General features: G+C 33.0%; 1 long non-coding RNA gene across 3 annotated transcripts in view; it reads left to right on the top strand.

Annotated features, from left to right (window-relative positions):
- The first annotated feature begins 5,447 nt into the window (after positions 1 to 5,447).
- Positions 5,448 to 20,161, top strand: part of LOC306659125 — a 117,338-nt gene continuing 102,624 nt past the window's right edge. For all 3 annotated transcript variants that reach the window (XR_013763217.1, XR_013763218.1, XR_013763219.1), the window contains exon 1: positions 5,448 to 5,773. This is a non-coding gene — a long non-coding RNA (uncharacterized lncRNA). The remainder of the gene's footprint in view (positions 5,774 to 20,161) is intronic.

Here is a 20,161-nt window from a genome sequence, read left to right as displayed (position 1 = left end):
TACATTAATTATTTTTCCTTTCTTCCATTCCCCTACAATTCAATGTAAGATGTGTTGAGAACAGGAAACCCTATATTTAAGTATTTAAATTGGAAGACATCCAAAGGAGATTGTGCTTGAGTTGGCAATTTCTATCATCACTACCTCTATCTGAAGTCCCCTCTAATCACTGAATAGAAGCTGATAACTACACTTAACAGAAATTATTCCCCTGTATAACTGCAGGACATACTGTGCCAAAAAGAGGTAGCTGTGTTAAATAGTGAAAATAAAAGAGAAAATCATTTTCTTTTAGAGTCAGTCATAGACAGACGTCTGGGCAAATGTAAGATTCATTATGGCTTTTTAGAAAGTTTCTGAGAATCATCTATATCACTGTTCAGAGTGAAAACATGATAGGACATCCTGATATTTCTTTTTTTCTGAAAATTTGTTTTTCAGAATACATTTCCCTGAACTGTAGTGGCACCTTCCCTAGCCTTTGGCAAAGAGTTTATGACGTCTTTGCCTTTCGAATTACCAGATCTTCCTGTTAGTCCGAATTTATATATTAAACTGTTGGTGCCCATAGTACAAAACTGGCTTTTGTTGTTGTTGTTGTTGTTGTTTTGTTTATTTCTTTGCTTTTTTTTTCTGTTGACAACACTGGCAGAGGATGCCAAGGCACGTTATTTAGTGTTCCCAAGGTGATGGACACGTGCAGATCCCTCCCAGTTCAAATAGTGAATTTGAAAATATTCATGATGATCATTGAACGTAATTTAAAAACAAACAAACATTTTGATTATGGTTGGTACCAAACCTATCTGTTTTTGGAGACTCTGCTTCCAAAATTCTATTTGAAAATATGAGCTTTTGTGTTTGTTTTTGATCAAGTTATCTGTTTGGATAGGTGAAATGGATTATGTATTCATGTAAGTCTTTTGTTTGAGTGGGGAATGCCTAGTTAAAGTTGAAAGATTATAGACCCTAAAAGCTAAAAATGCTTTCTTACATCTTGTTAAGAAGCAAGAAAGTAGAATGATTCTGATATAACTTTTATATGTATATATACGAAGACACCACAGTGAATTGCTACATCATGTACAACCACAATACTGGGATCCTAATTAGAATAAGATGTACTCCATATTTGTATAAAGATATCAAAATATACTCTACTTTCAAGAATAACTAAAAAGAACAAATAAAAGAAGAAACACCTGTGAAGATTAAAAGAAAAATAAATGGGTGTCAAGGAAAAACCCTAAAACTCTTTGACTTTCATTTTATGTATTTATAAGATCGGGGGAAAATAATACTTATTGTAAGAACTAAATGATAAAATATCTCGTGAGTAGATAATGCAATGCTTGTTGTAAATATGCAACACATTGCAGCTTACTAGGAACAGCAAGATGACAAACCTAGCTTTTCATTTCTAATATTTTTGTAGGAAATTCAATATTCAGATCCTTTTTTGAAGTTGTTAAACTACTCAGAAAATAAAAATCTTATATATGTATTGCCTTCACTTGGTTCAGAGAGAAAAGGATATCTCCAAATTCAATACTTTTCATTGAATAATTGAATTGAAGAGTAATTCCAGGCTTCTTAATTCCATCCTTTACTTCCAAGCTGTAATCCTAGTCCCCAAGGCGAAAGTTCCTGGAATACTCCAACTTTGGATGATCTTTTTCTAACATGATTAGTTTCTATATCAATTTAAATTAACTGTTTGTATTATCTGGCAGAAAATCAAAAAGCCAAACAGTTTGCTCCTAGGAAAAGAGAAGATGTAAAGTAATACTCAAGATAAGCAATATGATACTTCTTATTAGTATATGGCTTTCATTCTTTGGGTTTATAACCCTTTAAAAATCTGGCCCAAAATAATTGCATCTTGTTTTTGTCCGATCCCAAAATTTAGAGCTCCAATGTATAGTTTTTCATTTCATTCAGTTTACTCACTTTCTCATGCCTCCACAAAAATTGGGCACAAGATCATAGTTTCTACTAATTGAGTTCTGAACCTTGGAAAAATTTATTTCCTAAACTGTATACAAATAACCTCAATTTTAAATCATACATATTTTTCAAAATCTAAGGTGATTTTTTTCCTAAGTCCTGTACATTATTAACATGTCACTAGCAAAATTAGTAATTTTTAAGAAACATAGTGTATATGTTATCAATAGGCCAAAGACAAACACTACAGAAAAACTCTTCAGGTATATATAAGTCGTCATGACAATGAGTCACCATTTAACATTATTTTGTCACACTAATCTTTTTTTATTCTGCACATTTGTGTTTGTACATAGTATGTGTATTACATATTTTATTTTCATGCCTCCTATCCCTCACTGCTTTTAAAAATCCATATAAGATATTTTCATAAATGCTTTTTAAAAAGATGAAATTTTTAAAAATAGGAATTACAGAAGTTGTACGTCTCAGTTTGAAGAACTACAGTCACACTACATCAAATATTCTTGTGATGCTTGACCTGTCAACATGTGGCCACACATTCATCATTAAAGATTCAGGCCCTGAAATATTTAGGTTTGAGAATTAAGAGAAATCAGTAATGTAAAATGTGAGAGAAAGAACAATCAACAGGATCTAGCTATTTATATTATTATTAGTTTCTGTAAATATTTCTTTCTTCATTTTTTATTGAAACACACCCTGTATGTCTTCCCTTTTAGATACCACTACTTAATCCTAACTTAATAATTTAAAAGCTTTTTATCCCTTGAAGTGAAGTGGAGTTAACTTGCAAATGGCTTTTATTTCCAGATTCACTCAAGGGGCTATCTTTTGTATAAAATAAATTCAGTAAGGTCTTGAACATTTGCTAGAGAGGGATTACAATTTATACTGTCTTTTTTTAAAACGTGAAAATGCACAGAGGAAGATATTTTTAATACCATTATTTAAAATATTCAGAAGATTAAGATAAGTCTGTCATCAGGAAGAGGTTAAGTATTGCAATGACTGAAGTCAGAGATGGTGTTGTGTGTGAGTAATAACATAGAAGACAACATATAACTTGACAAGCATTATCTTCCACAGCATCCATTCTACAGCACAGCCTCAATTTTTCTTTACCATTGCTTTCCAGAAATTCTATCTCTGTGGACTGATGATATGAGAACAATAGGAAAATAAAAATCGAATATTAAAGAGCCACCAAAGGTCTGATGGCAATGTTTTGTTTCTTGCTAATACAGCTTAATTTGGGAGTGTTTTGTCATATTTTCCATATAGTTTTCAAATTTTTGAAGTGATTTCTGCATATGTGATATATATTTTCTAAGTCCTGTGAAACCAGAATGCATAAAGGGATATCCTTGCTATGGGAAACTCACAATCTTGTAGGAAGTCAGATCTGTGAAGAGCTCATCCCCACACAATGCCTTAAAAGCTGTTTCAGAGGTAATAACATCTTATGCAGTGTACCAAGCGAGAAGTAGTTTCTGCTCTGTGGTGCATAGGAATAAGTTTTGCACAGAGCAAATGAAAACTGAGGTAGGTCTTCAAAAATGAGTAAGAGCATTTTATGCAGAGCAGATAGTAGTGGTCTTGGCATGCAGTGACATTTTAAATCATTGTCTGAAAAAAATGCCCATAATTTTTTCTTGAAACATATAAGAATTATATGAAGTGAATGATATGACATAATAGTTATAAAACTTGACATGCACCTCGAAAATGGAAAAATAGATTAAGTACTTTATAGTTTTGCTACACAGAATCAAAATAAACCTATGAAAATATTTAATTCTAATATATTAGAATCTGCAGATTCTATCTTTTCACTAGTATTTTTAAAAATCTTATTGTAATACAGTGAAACTATACATACATTTATATAATCATGCAAATATTGTACAACTAGATAAATTTTCACTAACTGAACACACTCAAATGAGCAGTAGTTCAGATCAAAGAACCAGAATATTATCAGCCACATCTGAAACACATCCAGAGCCTCCTCTTGATACCTCCAAATCAGCAAGTAACTTCCCCAAGGACTGTTATATAGTTTTCAGACATAAAGCGAGGCTACTTTCTTTTTTAAAACTCAATATGAAGGGATTCAAACAAGATATATGTATTCTTATGTGTGACATTTTTTATTCAATATTAGGTATCTGTAATTTTTCCATATTATTGAGTGTAGTAGTGGATTGTTCATTGTTATTCTTACTACTATAGAGTATTTCATTCTATAAATCATAATTTCTACTCTCAGTGGGAATTTAGGTAGTTTAAGTTTGGGGCTATTCTAAATAGAGATGCTTAGAATTCATTTTTTGGTTGACATATGAATGTGCTTCCTTTGGAAATATACTTAGGAGTAGAGTTGCTGTATCATAGGCATATATATGTTCACATTAACATCATCATTTGCTTCAAGTTGAAGCTCAATTTGTGGAGGTTAAAGTAGTGTGAATTTAAATAGAAATTGGCCAGAAAATTAATGCTAATCAATACTTTACTTCCCACCTCTAATTTCCTTACTGAGCAAGGTAACCACTATGTAAGTTATCTTTTAAGGACCACCCATTGTATACAAAATTTATCTTTTGGCTTGTCCATTATACAAACATAGTTTACATATATGAGATGGGCTCAAAATCTTGCAAGCCTAGTCTCTCCCCAACCAGTCACTACTACACCCAAAACTATACTGTTCATGCAGATATAATAATGTAATCCAGATGTTGAAGTACATTCCAATATGTGATGGGAAAGACATTGTGCAGAGAAGCTAAAGTAACATTAAAAATACACTCGAACTTAAACCAAGAAAATCAAGCACCATATTACTTTCTTGTATAATATAATAAAGCATTTTCTTAAAAACAAGATGTTTCATTTATACACAGACCATAAAGTTTTGTTTTATATAAAGGAATCACAGACAAGATTTGATTTGGTCTTATTTACAAAAAGAGAAATAAATGTTTAGAATAACCTCCTATTCCAGGTGTTGCTTTATGTGGACACATTTTAAGGTGGTTTGTAAGAACAGATGAGAGGCAAGGAGAGATTAAGGAAAGATAAAGCAGAAAAGGCAAGACAGAATAATCTGGAAAACTGCCATAATCTTAGAAAAACAGTGTTCTGTTAGAATAATTGTTGCTTCCTATGATATTCCATTTTGTAAATTGGTAGATCTCTATTGATAAATAAAGGCAATATCTGCTCATAAATACAGTTGAATCAGTTGTGGAGAAAACATTGGAACAGATGAGGTGGATGTAAACCAGCCCATGATGTGTGATCTAAATGAGGGATACAGTGCAATAGGTACAGTTGAATTGAAAGTAAATTAGTAAAAGCGCAGAGAGAGGAAGATTACAACCATCAGCTTGGAAACGTGTTTACAACCCCTTTGTGGAAAAATGTTGGTTTTGCTGATGGGACCAAGAACAGCTGAAACTGAAAACATAAAGGACGAGGATTTTCTTTTCATCAGTCCACAGGAACACATCATGATATTTTAAGCCTGAAGCTGAAATTTAGTCTCAAACTTCACCCTTTGTCTTGGAAGGAAGAGCACATTGAAAATATAAACCTGGAGAAGGAGAAATTGAGGAAAGAGTCATGATGGCCATAAAACAATCATAGAAAATGGAACAAAATGACAAATCATTTGTGGGTTTTTTAAATATATGAAGTCAGTCTTTCTAGGACATTTATTTTCAGGGTAAATTGATTAGAGGCTGAACAGGAAGATAATGATAAGGAAGAAGCAGAAGTTTTATGTTGTGGTAATGAGGTAAGAAAATGATTTTTTATGATCAATTATTACACTAATGAGGAAATTAATCAAATAGGAGAAATATAATTGGAAAACTGATGAGTGAATATGATTGACTATATTACGTTGGGAATAAGTTATGGCACAGAGTAGGAGGCGTGGTGCATGTTTTGTCCTAGAATTGTACCCTGAATATCTTCGTTAAGGAAAGCAACATGGGAAAATGACAATTGGCAAGAATTAAAGGTGGGTTTTCTGATATTTCACAGTTTCATATTGGTGGCTTAAAGTTTCTTAGTAAGGGCCATTTTCGTTGTGTTACATCAAATATTGACTTTTCAAATTGTGTCTTAATCAACTACATAAAAAATAAGTTCTTTGAAGGCAAGGATGGTTTATTATTGTGTCTAGAATTTGACACAATACTTAATATAAACCTAATTTTTTTATGAGAAACATAAACTCACTGAAGCAAAATTACCTAAAAAATTTTCTGTAGAGTCATGAAGGCATCTCAAACAATCTAAGTGGAAGAGCCCATTTAGTAAAACAAATTTAGTGCTTTCTCCACCTATCTAAACTATTTATTTATATATACATTCAATTATTTTCTTACTTTTTGCAGAAGAGTCTTCTCTATTTCTGTGGTCCTTATGGGAAAACCATTAAGTACCCCTGAGTGTCCATGCATCAGGAACATTCAGTCCAGGAGAGATGAAGGACATCATTTACCATAAAATTTGAATTCCTAGAAATAGCAACTGTCTGAATAGTTTTGATGCAGAGTCCCATGAGTGAATCAACCATATCCAGGGCTGAAGTATCATATGGCTCCAGTGTGGTACTTGCCTGGAAGACAAACATTGACAAAAGAAGGGATGATTGTTCTGAGACACCCACTGTGTCTGACTGTCTCCTGTGGACTGTGTTTTAATAAAAAGGGAGCTATATTCAGTTCCCTGTAATGAGTCATGCAATCCTCTTGGTCAGGACATATTTTTCACAAGAATAGTTCTAAGAAAAAATGTATAGAATTAATAAAAGAGCCAAATGTATTTAGGATAAGACGAGATCATCAGAATTTTCTTCTACTTTCAAATTATTTTTCAGGGAAGAGTTAGATTATTATGGGCACAAATCCCATCTCTTCACTTATTAATTTTGCTGGTATTAAATACAATTTCTCCCTCAATTAGATATATCTCATGTTCCTGTAAAATAAGAATAGTAATTAGTAATAGTAGGTATCTCAGCATTATTAAATAGATGAAATGAGATAGCTCATGAAAAGTGCTAAATGCAATGCCTAACATATAGCAAGCATACCACTGATACTGTATTATTTTAAATTATTTTTATTAAACATAAAACTGTAACTTTCTATTGAAACTGCAGGAAATTACCACAGTTTATTGTTTTAATAACAACATAAATTCATTATATTCAGGAGGTCAGAAAGCTGAAATCAGTTTCATTTAACTTGATTCACTATCAGCAGAATTGCATTGTTCCTGAGGTCTTGAAGGGACAATCTGTTTCCTTGTGTTTTCGAACTTTTAAAGAGGCCAGGTATTTGCATTCCTTGGCCTCAGGTGCTTTCTGCCACCACCAAAGTCAGCAATATGGCATCTTCCAATTTCTATCTCTCACAATCCTGGCCTCATCTTATAAGAACACTTGTAATTAAATTGGGCCTACCTGGATACTCAAGAATGATCTCTCCAATGAGAGTCTTAAGTACTTTTGCTTTCTAAACTAATATATTTATAGATACCAGGGACTAAGATTTGGACATCATGGGGCAGCCATTATTCAGCCTGACCAAAAAAAAAGAAAAAAAAAAAAATATATATATATATATACATATATATATTGCTTTCTTATAGTAAGTTTATTTTATAAAATTTACTCTCTAAAGATGTTACTTAGTTCTACATAAAGTCAGTCAACAAATTCACGTCTTCACTGAAAAGAATATACTAACTCAGGAGAAAGTATTAATAAATAAAAAGATATACAAAATGAAAAATACAGAATTATTGATGCTGGCATTAAATGATATCATGAAAATAAATACTTCTATTTATATTTTCGTGGATTTTTTTGATATGATATAAACACACATGAAATCAGTTATATGTCATGATATCATAATATTATAGAAAATACCATTGGAAGCAAAATATATTAGTAGACATAGTCTACTTGTTTTAAAATTAAATTACCAGTGACCTGCATTAATTTAAAGCAGATCAAATGCTTGACTAGCTATAAAGTTAAAAAAGATTCAGTGCATATTGCCAATATGTATTTTTAAAATTCCTCTGAATTATGTGGTAAATACATTTAGCTGTAAAGGTAGAATGAATACTAAAAATCTCTATTTTACTGGTTTCAGAGAGGTCTATACCATATGAATGAATCTGTAGCTTTCAGTAATGTTCTTCCTTCTTGGTGTTTTTTTTTTTTTTTTTTTTTTTTTCATCCTATGTAGAGCAAGTCTGTTTCTGAGTGATGAAAGTTGAAGCTCTTTATGACTGAGGCAATCTTTATAACTCTCTATTCAAGAACAAGGCTCATGATCCAGTTGATTGTCAAATGTATTTAGATTCTATATTGTTTCTAATTCAAATTGTTAGTTTGGTCTAGTATATTTTTTTCAACATTTGCTCTGTCATTTGATTTCTACATGTTTCCTAGGCTTTGGATAAATCATTAATTATTACCCAAAGGATACCTCCCATTACAACCCAAATGTACAGAATTTGGTCTTTATGGGCTTCTCAGGTGAGCCAACTCCTGCCCACTTTAGAGTTTAAGCTTAAAGCTAGTTTGATTTGATTTAATCTTGGATTATTTGAAAGATCATTGATTTTTCTGACTGTGTGACTTCTGTTTTGTTTCCAATTTTGACAGTGCTTGGGGATGGCTTTACCGCGAAAAGCACTCCATAAAATAAAGCTGTGGTAAAAAAAGCCTTGCTTTAAGGTTACCTGGTGCTATCCCCACATGACATTTGCTTTAAAAGAACTCTGTGAGAAATAAACAGCCTTGCCACAAGGAAAATCTCTTGAAAAAGGAAAAAAGCCTGCTATGAAAGATAAGCAAAAAGGATAATGAATGTCATAATCTCCTAAAATTACTGCTCCATTTATCAAAGTTTATGTGTCAGATGAAGGAAAAGTAGATTAAAAGAACCTACTTGTTTATATGCACAAAGATGCCAAATTAAGTCCCCATTTTCTTATGTGGAAACTTGATTAAGCTGTTCTGTGTGTACTTCTTTCTGAAGGTTCAAGAAGCAAAGAGTGGGTAAAAGGGCAGTTTGATGATTTTGGCAGCAGCAATGAATGAATGCACAGCACCCATCATTTATTCAATCAACCAATACAAAGTATGAGAGCCCGTGTGATTAAGAGGCCAAAGAATAATATTTAACTGAGAATTTCATTTCAGAGAAGGCAGTTTAATCACCTAGTTAACAAAAGATTATAAATCACATTTTATTACTAATTCAAATCAATTCACCATATTTATTTATTTTTTTGTCAGACACGGTGCTAGGCCTTGGAAATAAATTGGTAAATGACGCTGGGCTAATTTCCTTCTGCACAAACATAAAATGCACTGGAGGAGATGAGTAGAATTGGGTGCTATGAGGACATATGGCAGAACAATCTAACATCTGGCTTTAGTACATTGCCATTTTAAGGGTGATCTTCCCACCATCCCTGAAGGCAGTAGGGTCAGTAGGATGTCAAATCAATGCTGCTTCCTCCCTCTCTCCCTCCCTGCCTTCCCTTTTTTCTCCTTTCCACAAATGTATGTGAATTATGTGCCAACCATCCTGTGATAGAAAGGAGCACACAGCACTGAACATAGACAATTCCTTGCCCTCAGGAGGCTTAAAATAAATCAGGTTATACAAATATTGATCAAATGGCTACATGAACATTAGTTCATTGTTTTTCATAATTGCTTTGGAGGAGATGTAAAAATTGCAGTGAGAGAGAAACTTAAATAGCTGGTGAGGAACTGACATAAAGAAAAATTGTTTTATAGGTAGATGGAACAAATAGCAGTATGTGAAGGGATGAAGAAGGGGTTGGAGGACTTGAAGTTTACTGTGAATTGTTGTGGTTTGGATGTGATGTGTCCCCCAGAAAGCTCACACGTGAGACCATGCAGGAAGTTTCAGAGGAGAAATGACTGGGTTGTAGGAGTCTTAACCCAAACAGTGAATTAATCCTTGATGGGATTAAATGAAGTGGTAGGGTGTGGCTAGAGGAGGTAGAAATTGGAGCATGGCTTTCAGGTATATATTTTGTATCTGGAGAGTGGAGTCTATCTCCCTCCCTCTGCTTCCTGATGATGTGAGCTGCTTTCCTCCACCACCCTCTTCCGCCATGATTTTCTGCCTCACCTGGAACCCCAAGGAATGAAGCCAGTCTTCTATGGACTAAGACCTCTGAAACTGTGAGCCCTCAATAAACCTTTCCTCCTTTACAGTTGTTTTGGTCAGATCATTTAGGAACAGCAGGGAAACAGCTGACTAAAACATGAATGTAACAAAAAGGAGTTTGAATCAAGAAAACAGTAGAGAGATGCTTAAGTCATGCACAACCATTTTATAAGTGACACTCTGTCACAGCATTTCATCACGTGGTAATTAATGGTACAGCTTAAGGTGAAGCCATGTGTTCAATTATAGAGAATGTTGTGGAATAATTAATTTAACACGCATTCTACCTAACTCTTATGATGAAGCAACCATGCACGTGAGGTCACAGTTCTCCAAATGTAGAACTTTTAAAACAGAAACCTCATCTCCCTTGTTTGTGAATGATTCAGGATCCTGCCTAAAGCCAATTTCTGTACAGCTTACCTCTGATGATGACCTATTATGAAATTAACTCAGTAAAATATGAGGGGAAGTTGAGACTTTTTCTTCCTCTAGATTTATTGTATGCAGAAATGGATTCTGGAGTGTTATAGCAATCACACAAGGTGCCCAACCAAGAAAATCTCAAAAACAAAATAAACATATTGAAGAAATAGAATTAAATTTTACATGATATCCAGAAGAGTACTCAGTTTCTTGGTATGTGGTGAGATACACGCACCTGCACACACACATGTATATGTCTATTGGAGTTTTTAAAATTGGAGACAATAAATAAATTCATATTTTAGAAGCTAACCTGACTTCATACAGTATGCATAAAATTTGTGTTTCTGTGCTTATAGCCCTTAAAGGTTTTCAAAATCTTTTCTGATCTTTAAAATATGATGGAAATGCTATATATTGTCATAGACTTCTCTCTTCTTTAAAGTGTTTCTGGGTTTTGTGTATTTTTACACATAGATTTCAGTCCCTCTACACATTGTCTCATATGTGAGCACAAAGTTGATAGAAATACCCAGCGTCAATACTTGGTGATCTTTGAGTGAAAAGTACAAAAATTCAATTATGTTAATTTGTTATGGAATGATAGCTAGAATATAATCCTGTTATAAAAATTGTAAGAATTGTGTGAAAGTGTATGATTGTCATTCCCACTAGAGCACCTTAAGGGAAGGAACTCTGCTTCATTTATTTCTGTGATTTCTTAAAATATTCTTCCTCTTGTTTATTCTTCTGCCTCCCTGAATAATACCTCTCAGCTTCTTTGCTAGCTTCTGCTCCTTAAATAGATTTCTAATATTTTCAGTTTCTTGCATTCACTACTGACATTCTTCTATTTCCACTCTCTTCCCAGGAAACTTCCTTTAAATTGTATCTGAATTAATTTTAGTTATTCAAACAACATTTTCAGACATCTAGATTTTTATTTTTATCTCAGTATTTCTACTATTGTTTATTACTTTCTTACTATCCCCAAACAGAATTTGATAGTTTAATCCCAACTTTGCCCAGACTTTTCCATTTCAGTTATACTACTGGTTTTAACAACAGTAGCAGCTATAAAATATGCACAATACTCGCACACACATAGACATGTATGTCCAGACATTCTCTGAAGTGCATGGTTCTGATATGCATGAGCTTACTTACCACGGCTTAATAGCCATGAGTAATTTTATAAACTTTGCTGCTAGCTTTTTAGTTCACAAGTTGGTACATAAATCATGATATGCCTCATATTGAGTGACTAATCAGTCAGCATCTTTCAGTGTCAGTGACCAGTCAGTGACATTTGTTAGTCAGTTCACACCCAGACAGCAAAGCATACAGTTGTGTTGCCTCCTTGGCTCCTACTGATAAACCTATATGATATTATTTTAATCGATAATGGAAAAATTGCTAATAAAGAGAAAAATGAAGCAAAGAAATGAAAAGTGGTAGTGCTGAAAGTAAAATTAAATATAACAAATTATGAAAGAGATGCTGATGAGGAATGTTGACATTGCATTGTCAGAGAGATTATGGATGTGCAGTCAGAGGAATTTAGTACAGATGAATTTATTGACAAAAAGGAGGAAGTTGGTTGTGATAAAAAAAGATAAAATTATCCCAGAAGAGGTGGCACCAGTGAAAAAACTTCACATTAGAAAAACTTTAAGAGATGAATCATAACAATGAAAGTGCAAAGGATAAAATGTTGCATGCTGATATAAATTTAGAAGAGAATATGATAATTTAACAGAGTTTATAGTAGATATTCCCTCAATGTCAAAAGTCATACTATGAAACGACAAACACTATTCGTAGTACTATCTTTGACAAATAAATATTTTCAATGTTTCTAAGTTTTAAATTACTCTGTGTGTATGTTAGTTTTTTTTTATTTCCTTTTTCACTTATAACTGATAATATGAGAGTGTTCGTTTTGATGAACATTTTTAAAGGTTGACAGAGTAATAATGAACTATCCTATTTAACATCAGTATGTACAATTTCAGTTTGCACGATCATCTATTGGGTCCTGCTCTACTACGGAAAGAAAGGAATGCCCATATAAATAATCAACCCATCATTTTCTATTTTCATTTTAGCACCATAATCTAAGCCATCATTCAGACAAATGCAATAATCTCTCTCTACTTTCTCTCTTCCTTTTCAGCTCCAATCTGTCCTCTATTGGGTAGGTAGTTTATATTTGACAAAAATTAAATAAATTCCTATTATATTGTATAAAAGTAGCAAAACTGAGTTTGAAATGAAATTTGGTTCTCTGCTTCTGCTGATTGGGTGGGATCTGCATAAACTGCAGGCCTCTGCACTTATAAGATCCTTATGATGTCTAACTTGGTATGCCACCAGATTTAATACCACATTCCTCATCCCCATCAACAGGGGTCATGCAGTCCATACACACTTGGATAAGACCACTTCTCAAAGTATGTGCACTCAAAGAGAACCCCAACCCCTGAAACTAAGAGCTTGAAACCTCAGGATTTCTACTCTCCATTGACAGGAGTCAAGAGGGATTTCCAGACATTCCAAATGCTCTGACCCATAAGAGTGCATTTTTATCTGCCTTGATTCAATCAGGACTTAATTTTTAATCAGTGCTCAATGGAAACTGCTGGACTCCAGATCACCCCACCACTCCTGCATTCTAATGTCTTCTCCATTCCATTGCTACTATTCTATTATTCTTGAAAACAATCATTTTAAAGCCAAACTGATGGGCTCTTCAATGCTCCAGTGAATTTTAATCATTGATTTTATAGTAGTTTCTCTTTATAACACCTGACCATTCAGTCTTGTGAATTCCTTCCTCTACTTATTTCATTCTTTGGTCTCTCTCAGTCACGTTCAGTAGCATTCGCTGGAAATTGTATTACATATAATATCAAACCCTTCAGATTTTTTTTTTTTTTTTGATGTACTGGTTTTCCCATCACTACATTGTTTCTCAGTCTATCTAAATATTTTAAAAGTCTTTTCATTCCAAATTAAACATTTTCACTTCCCTCATTCCCTCATGTTCTCTTTCTTGATAACCTGAATTAAGTTCATAATCAGTCATTAGAATCACTTTTGCAGGGCTGGGGAGATAGCTCAGCTGGTAGAGTGCTTGTCTTGCAAGCACGAGGTCCTGGGTTTGAGCCTCAGCACCAAAGGAAAAAAAAAAGTCACTTTTTCATACACTCTACATTCTTACTCCTCTCTTGCATTTTTGTTCCTCTTTACAAAACCATTCCCCAACTAGATCAACCTTTCCACTTATTCCATGTTTTTATCAATTCGCTAAATGTGGATGGAAAGAAATATACAACTGTGATGACTGGTCTCATTTTATAGTAATGATTATAAACTTGAAGCAAACTCTTGAGATTGTTCATCTTCATGCATTAATTTCTTATGCTATTCACTCTCCTAATTTCATAAGTGGGAATTTTATACTGTCTCTTTCCTCCTTATACCTCAAATGCCTTTTCCATAAAATCATTTTTATTAATGACTTTGATTCTTTGTAAAAACTGAAGACAACTGTGTAGAATTTAGCTTAAACCCCATCATTACATCCACCTGCCTACCAAAACCCATGTCTATGTAATCTGACAGCTACTCTCTCTAAAGTCAATCAGGCTCACATAACTTATATCAACTATCATCCCCTCTCCCTACCAAAAATATCTCTCTGGAAATTCACCCCACTTTCCTATCATTGAATTACTCCTTCAATGCATTCTCAATCATTATATAAACCTCTTAGTTCACTATAATTCACCTATTTGCAAATATAAGAAAAAAAAGATATTTTATTCCAAAATTTTCCATCTGTTATCTTCTTATTTTTTGCCTCTGTTTGAAACAAAACTCTTGGAAAATATCATTCTTTCTCCCTGTGTTGCTTCCAATTTCTCTCTTCACATTCTCTAAAATAAATTCTAAGACTTCATAAAATGGTTTCTTATAATGGTCACTGCAGGACTTCATGCTACAAAATTGGATGGTCTTTTTCAAATTCTCAGCTTGCTTTGTCTTTTGATTTTTATTGCATTCTTCATAATACATTTTTCTTTTATGATCCTTCTTACTTTTGGATTTCTTTTGACCTCACTGGTAACTTCACCCAATCTCCTTTGCTGCTCTCTCTTTCTTTCTGAAGGAGTCCCCAGGATTTTCATTTTCTATTGGAAGTCACTCCCTTAGAGAAATATCTCAATTACTGTACAGCTTCTAATAACATCTGTATGTTAGAAACTGTCAGATTTGTATCTCCTCATGATTGCTCACCTGAGTTCATATAACCACCAATTCATTTAATAGTTTCCTGCGACAGAAGTAGGTATCTCATAATTTACATATTCTTGAAATATCTAACAAATATTTCAGAATTAACGTGCCCAAACCAAACTCTTTGTCTTGCATGAACTGCTTAATCTTCCTTGAGTATATATTTTTTGTAACTAAGTTAATGGAAAAATTTTTGGTTTTTAACATAATAATGATATTAATCCAGACCTCTTTCTTTTTTTCATAGTCTGCATTAAATTATGACAAAATGCCTTGGAGTCAATCTTCAATTGCTAAAAATTGGACAGCTCTTAGTCACCTTCATTGAGACCAGATTCTCAAGTCCTAACCAGTCTTCTGTCTCTGCCTTCTCCTTCTCAGTGATCAGTGTAACCTTTAAAAATATCAGACTATTTTACCTTTTCCTTCTAACCTTGCTAATAGTTCTCCATGACAGAGTTAAAGCCTAATCTTTGCTAATTACTTATACTTACCTTACCCACTGTTCTTCCTTCTCTCATTACCCTCTAACTTCTTCATTTGTTACTTCCCCTTTCTACTACTCTAGAAATGGCAGACTTGTTTGCTAATCTCAGAGTACATCTTATGTATCCTCTCATTTGATAGTTCTGCATTGGGCTTTCCTGTTGCCTGTAATCCCCATATCTCCATAACCCCAGCTTCAAGTTTATTCTCAATTCTTATTTTCTTAATGTACTCTATCCTAAAAGCCCTATTAAAGCATTTTACTCTCTTCCAATACCAGTATTCTTTATCCTTTATGTAACTTCAGCACTATGTCTTACTCATAGTAAATGTTAAATAGTTTTAATGAAATAATCAAAACCTTTCAGTTTTCCAAAGTACATTGGAATAAAATCAAATGCCTTGTCATGTTCTTGAAGTATCTGCCTACATTTCCAACCTCAGTTTATTCTCTGTCTTCCTAATTTACTTGCTCATAGTCCTTTCAGTTCCTTGAACTTTCCAAATTCTGATTTCTCAGCTCAGGGGCTTTGCAACTGCTCAATCTTTCGCCCAATTATTATTTCCTTCTTGTGCTTCAGAGTGCATTCCCTGGTTTTTTGAAATCAGCTTAAATGTCATATTTTAAGTTTTTTGTTCTAACTATACTATCAATACTAAACTCCCATGTCATTCTATATCATGATATTATATTCTCTACATCTTGCTGGTTTCATTTTTCTCTTGTTTCTTCTATCTAAAAGTATGTAAATTCTATGTCAGTTATATTAAGACTTTAGTGTTATGTGTTTGAAGATGCAGCCCCGCTACAGAAGGATTGTTTTTGATAAAAACAAAAAATTCTCTTAATAAATTTGGTTTTTAGTTTGAAGCAAACAGAATTATATAGTGTGACTCATAAATTAACAATGACAGTTTGGAGGAAGTGTAGAGTTTAAGAATCAGTCTTTGCTATCAGAATGTTTGGGGTTCAGTTCCAACTCTGCCACCTACTGACTGTGAAGTAAACATGCCTTTGGTTCCCTTAGAGTCTCTGATTATGCTTGCTGAGTTCATTTTCTTTTATGAGCTCACTCATATTCTTAAAGCTATACTGAGTTAGAAGGAAAATTGTCTCCCAACTCCCAAGTCAGCATTTTTTCATGGAACAAAACTTGCTTGACTAATTTCTTGACAGGTAAAATAAAAATAAATATGATTCCTAACTACTATAAATATTGAAAGTATTAAATAATTAGTTCCTTACATCATATATATGCAGAGCAAATGTATGTATATATATATATATATGTGTGTGTGTGTGTGTGTGTGTGTGTGTGTGTGTGTGTGTGTGAGAGAGAGAGAGATACAGTTCAAACCAATATATTCATCTCTTATCAACAAACTTTATCTTTGAAAAAATCTCATTGGTCCATTTAGCATATAGTTGTTAGTATATGGTTAGAAGAAATACAGATAAACAGGTGCTAAATATCAAAGCTTCATCTGATAAGATGGGTGAATGAGGGGCTAGTCATTTCCTTATAAAGAATTAAGCACACTGTCCATTTACACTAGAGATCCAATACTATATTTCCCAATAACCATATACTTACCTGTGGGTAGCAACATCAAGAAATAAACTACAAAATATTTCTATTAATGTTAATGAAATAGGCAAAGACTTTTCTCTGGGAATATGGTATATATCAATGGGAAAAAGAATTTCAAATATATAAAAATTCATTTAAATGCAATTGTAGGAAATATATTTGTTGTATAAACTTTGTTTATTTCATTTTCCTACACCAAAATTCTTTCCTTTTTGGAACTTGTGACTTTTCAGTTCTTATTCATTTTATAGTTCATTATAATTTTTAACAAAAATTACAAGCTCTCTTTTACTTATTATATTTATTTATATCATATAATTGGAATTATCATCATCATATGTCAACAATGACAGAAAGAAAAACACACTACCATATATTCAACAGCAAAGGTTGTGAACTAAAAATTCTTAACATCTAAAATAGAACACAATTAATTTTAATAAGCTAAAGTGCAACAGTAAGGCAAAAAGACAAGGTACGTGATAAGCAGCTGTGGGACCTAAAGGTCATCGCTAAACATGATTCTCATTTACCCTTTTACTTTTAGTGTCAGAGCCTTGTTCTGGCAACACAAGCCCCTGAGATTTCTCAAGCCATCCTTTTGTACTGAGCTACCTTGCTAATTTAAAAGCCTTAGTGATTATGCTGTGTTATGATATTAATGGAAAGGTCAATGAATTCATGAAAATACTTTTTTTTCATTTTTATGACATTCTGAACCTTTTCTCCTTTTACAGTTTTCAATAAGAAACTGATCATCAGGGTCATTTTGCATAATAAATGAATATAAGCAGTCACTCTTTGTGATAATATCACTTTCACTTGTCCTGTTGTGTTCTGAAAGTACAGGGTGAGGATCTTGGGATTGTTTGATGTGATACATTTTCTTATTTTAAATAACAACAAGAGTGTTAATCAGGAAAGAAAAAAAGGAAGAAACTGTTTTTAATAAGACAAGTTACAATTTAGAAGATGAAAAGGTTAAAATTTACCCTCAGAATTTCATATTAAGTGATGACATGGTGATTGCTAATATTCTAGAGTTCTTTCAGCATTTTACATTGAAGATGTCTTTGTATACCATATCTGAAAGACTATAGTGATGGAAAGTTGGGGAAGCTTGAGGTAAGAGATTAAAGGAACAAAAATATTATATATAACAAAATAGAAAATCATATTAATGTATGATTCTATTTCTGGTATATGTCTAATTCTGGAAGTCACAATAATGTTTATATTTTCCCATATACCATACTCATAATGAAAGAGGCATTTCAATATTTTCTCATTATGTGATAAGAGAAATGTCTTTTATGTTGAACCAGGTCATACATTCTTTTCCACATGGAATGCATAAAACCTCTCCCTGAATTTGACCAATATGACAATAAAAACTCAGTCAGAGATGATAATGGTGTGGATATCTGGTGAGTTTTGTGTGCATATTAATTTTAATTTAAAATATAATTTGCTATTTAAAGCAATTTTGAGCAATTTTGATTTGCACTTTGATTATAGGTTTTGTATTTTCCTTTGTATAAACCCAAGTTAATTAGCTTTTATTCTGGTAAAATTTCATTCTATCTAAGGACAAATTCTGGCTGAGTACTTTCATGGTCAGTATTTATAGAGTCCAAAAATCTTTAGATATGTTTTTTTTTCCCTTCATTTAATCAGCAAATGATTATATGTTAAAGTTTACCAAGTTTCATATTACATAATGCTACAACTCTGTACAAGGTGTTATATCAGCTTTTTAGCCTGAATTCACACTACAACCTGAGCACTCTGGAACAGCACAACACAAGGAGGCTTCATATCTTTCCCATATATTTAATTCTAAAATGTATAAACAGCGCACACGCATGCACACACACACACACACACGCACACACATCCATAAAACACACAACATCCCATATCATCTACACATACACCTCATATCACACATAAAAACCAAACATAAACATGTCATGCACTACACACACACACACACACACACATACTATACACCATGTAACACACAATGTATCTCTTTCTCTCATACACACATATGCACGTGCATACACACATACACACATGAATACAAAATAGTCTAAGTGAAAACCTGTAAAAACAAGGAAACAGAGGGTCAGGGGTTAAATATATGTCTAAGAGAGAAGTCACAAATTTAAAGAAAAAAAAATTAGAACTAAAATGTTATAGAAATTTTAAAAAAGTACTAGAAGAAATTATGTTAAACTTTTTGACAATAAATATTTTAAAAATTTTTCTAAAAATAATTGTAACTAAAACTATCCTCAGTAGATATAACATTGTTCCATGGATTTTATTGAGTAAATTTAAAAGATGAGCTACAGATGTCTGAACAGTATTTGGAATACCCATGTCATCTAGACAGTGTCCAAACCATATACAGAAATGCTGTAAGTAAAACAAGATATATGTAAAATGAAGTAAAATGAAAACATGAAAAGTAAAAGAGCAAATAGGAAGATGGTCAAAGGATTTAATATAGCCTGGCACAGTGACACACCCCTGTAATCCCAGAAGCTTGGGAGGTTGAGGCAGGAGGGTTCCAAGTTCAAAGCCATCCTCAGCAACTGAGGGAGGCACTAAGCACCTCAGTGAGACACACTGTCTCTTAATAAAACAAAAAATCAACTGGAGCTGTGGCTCAGTGACTAAGTGCCCCTGAATTCAATCTCTGGTACCAAAACAACAACAACAAAAAAATGTTTAATACTTGAGAAAAGAGAAAAAATGAGCTGCCTATGAAGTAACTAAGGAAATGCAAAATACATCCATAGAGAGGAATTATTTAATACATGGAAGTCTGACAAACATAAAATTCTGTTAATATCAAGTGTTTGTGAAGGAAGCACCAATGGAACATGAACAAGGGGTTGTTTGCTGTACAACTCTGCATAATTATATACCTAAGTATTTAAAAATAATTTAGATTGACATTATCCAGGTTATATAGGTAGCCATTTAACCCCTTGTTATCTAACTTAGAGAAATTTTTTTGACATGTACCACAAGAAAAAGGATGAAAAACAAAGAAATACAAACAGTTTAGTATTCATGAACAGAGAATGAGTAAATTGTAGAACCTTAACTGATCCTACAAAATAT

The sequence above is a fragment of the Sciurus vulgaris genome, assembly GCF_902686455.1.
Source record: "Sciurus vulgaris genome assembly, chromosome: 4".
Taxonomy (NCBI): domain Eukaryota; kingdom Metazoa; phylum Chordata; class Mammalia; order Rodentia; family Sciuridae; genus Sciurus; species Sciurus vulgaris.
Note: the sequence above shows the minus strand (reverse complement) of the source record. Positions and strands in the feature narration are given on the sequence as shown.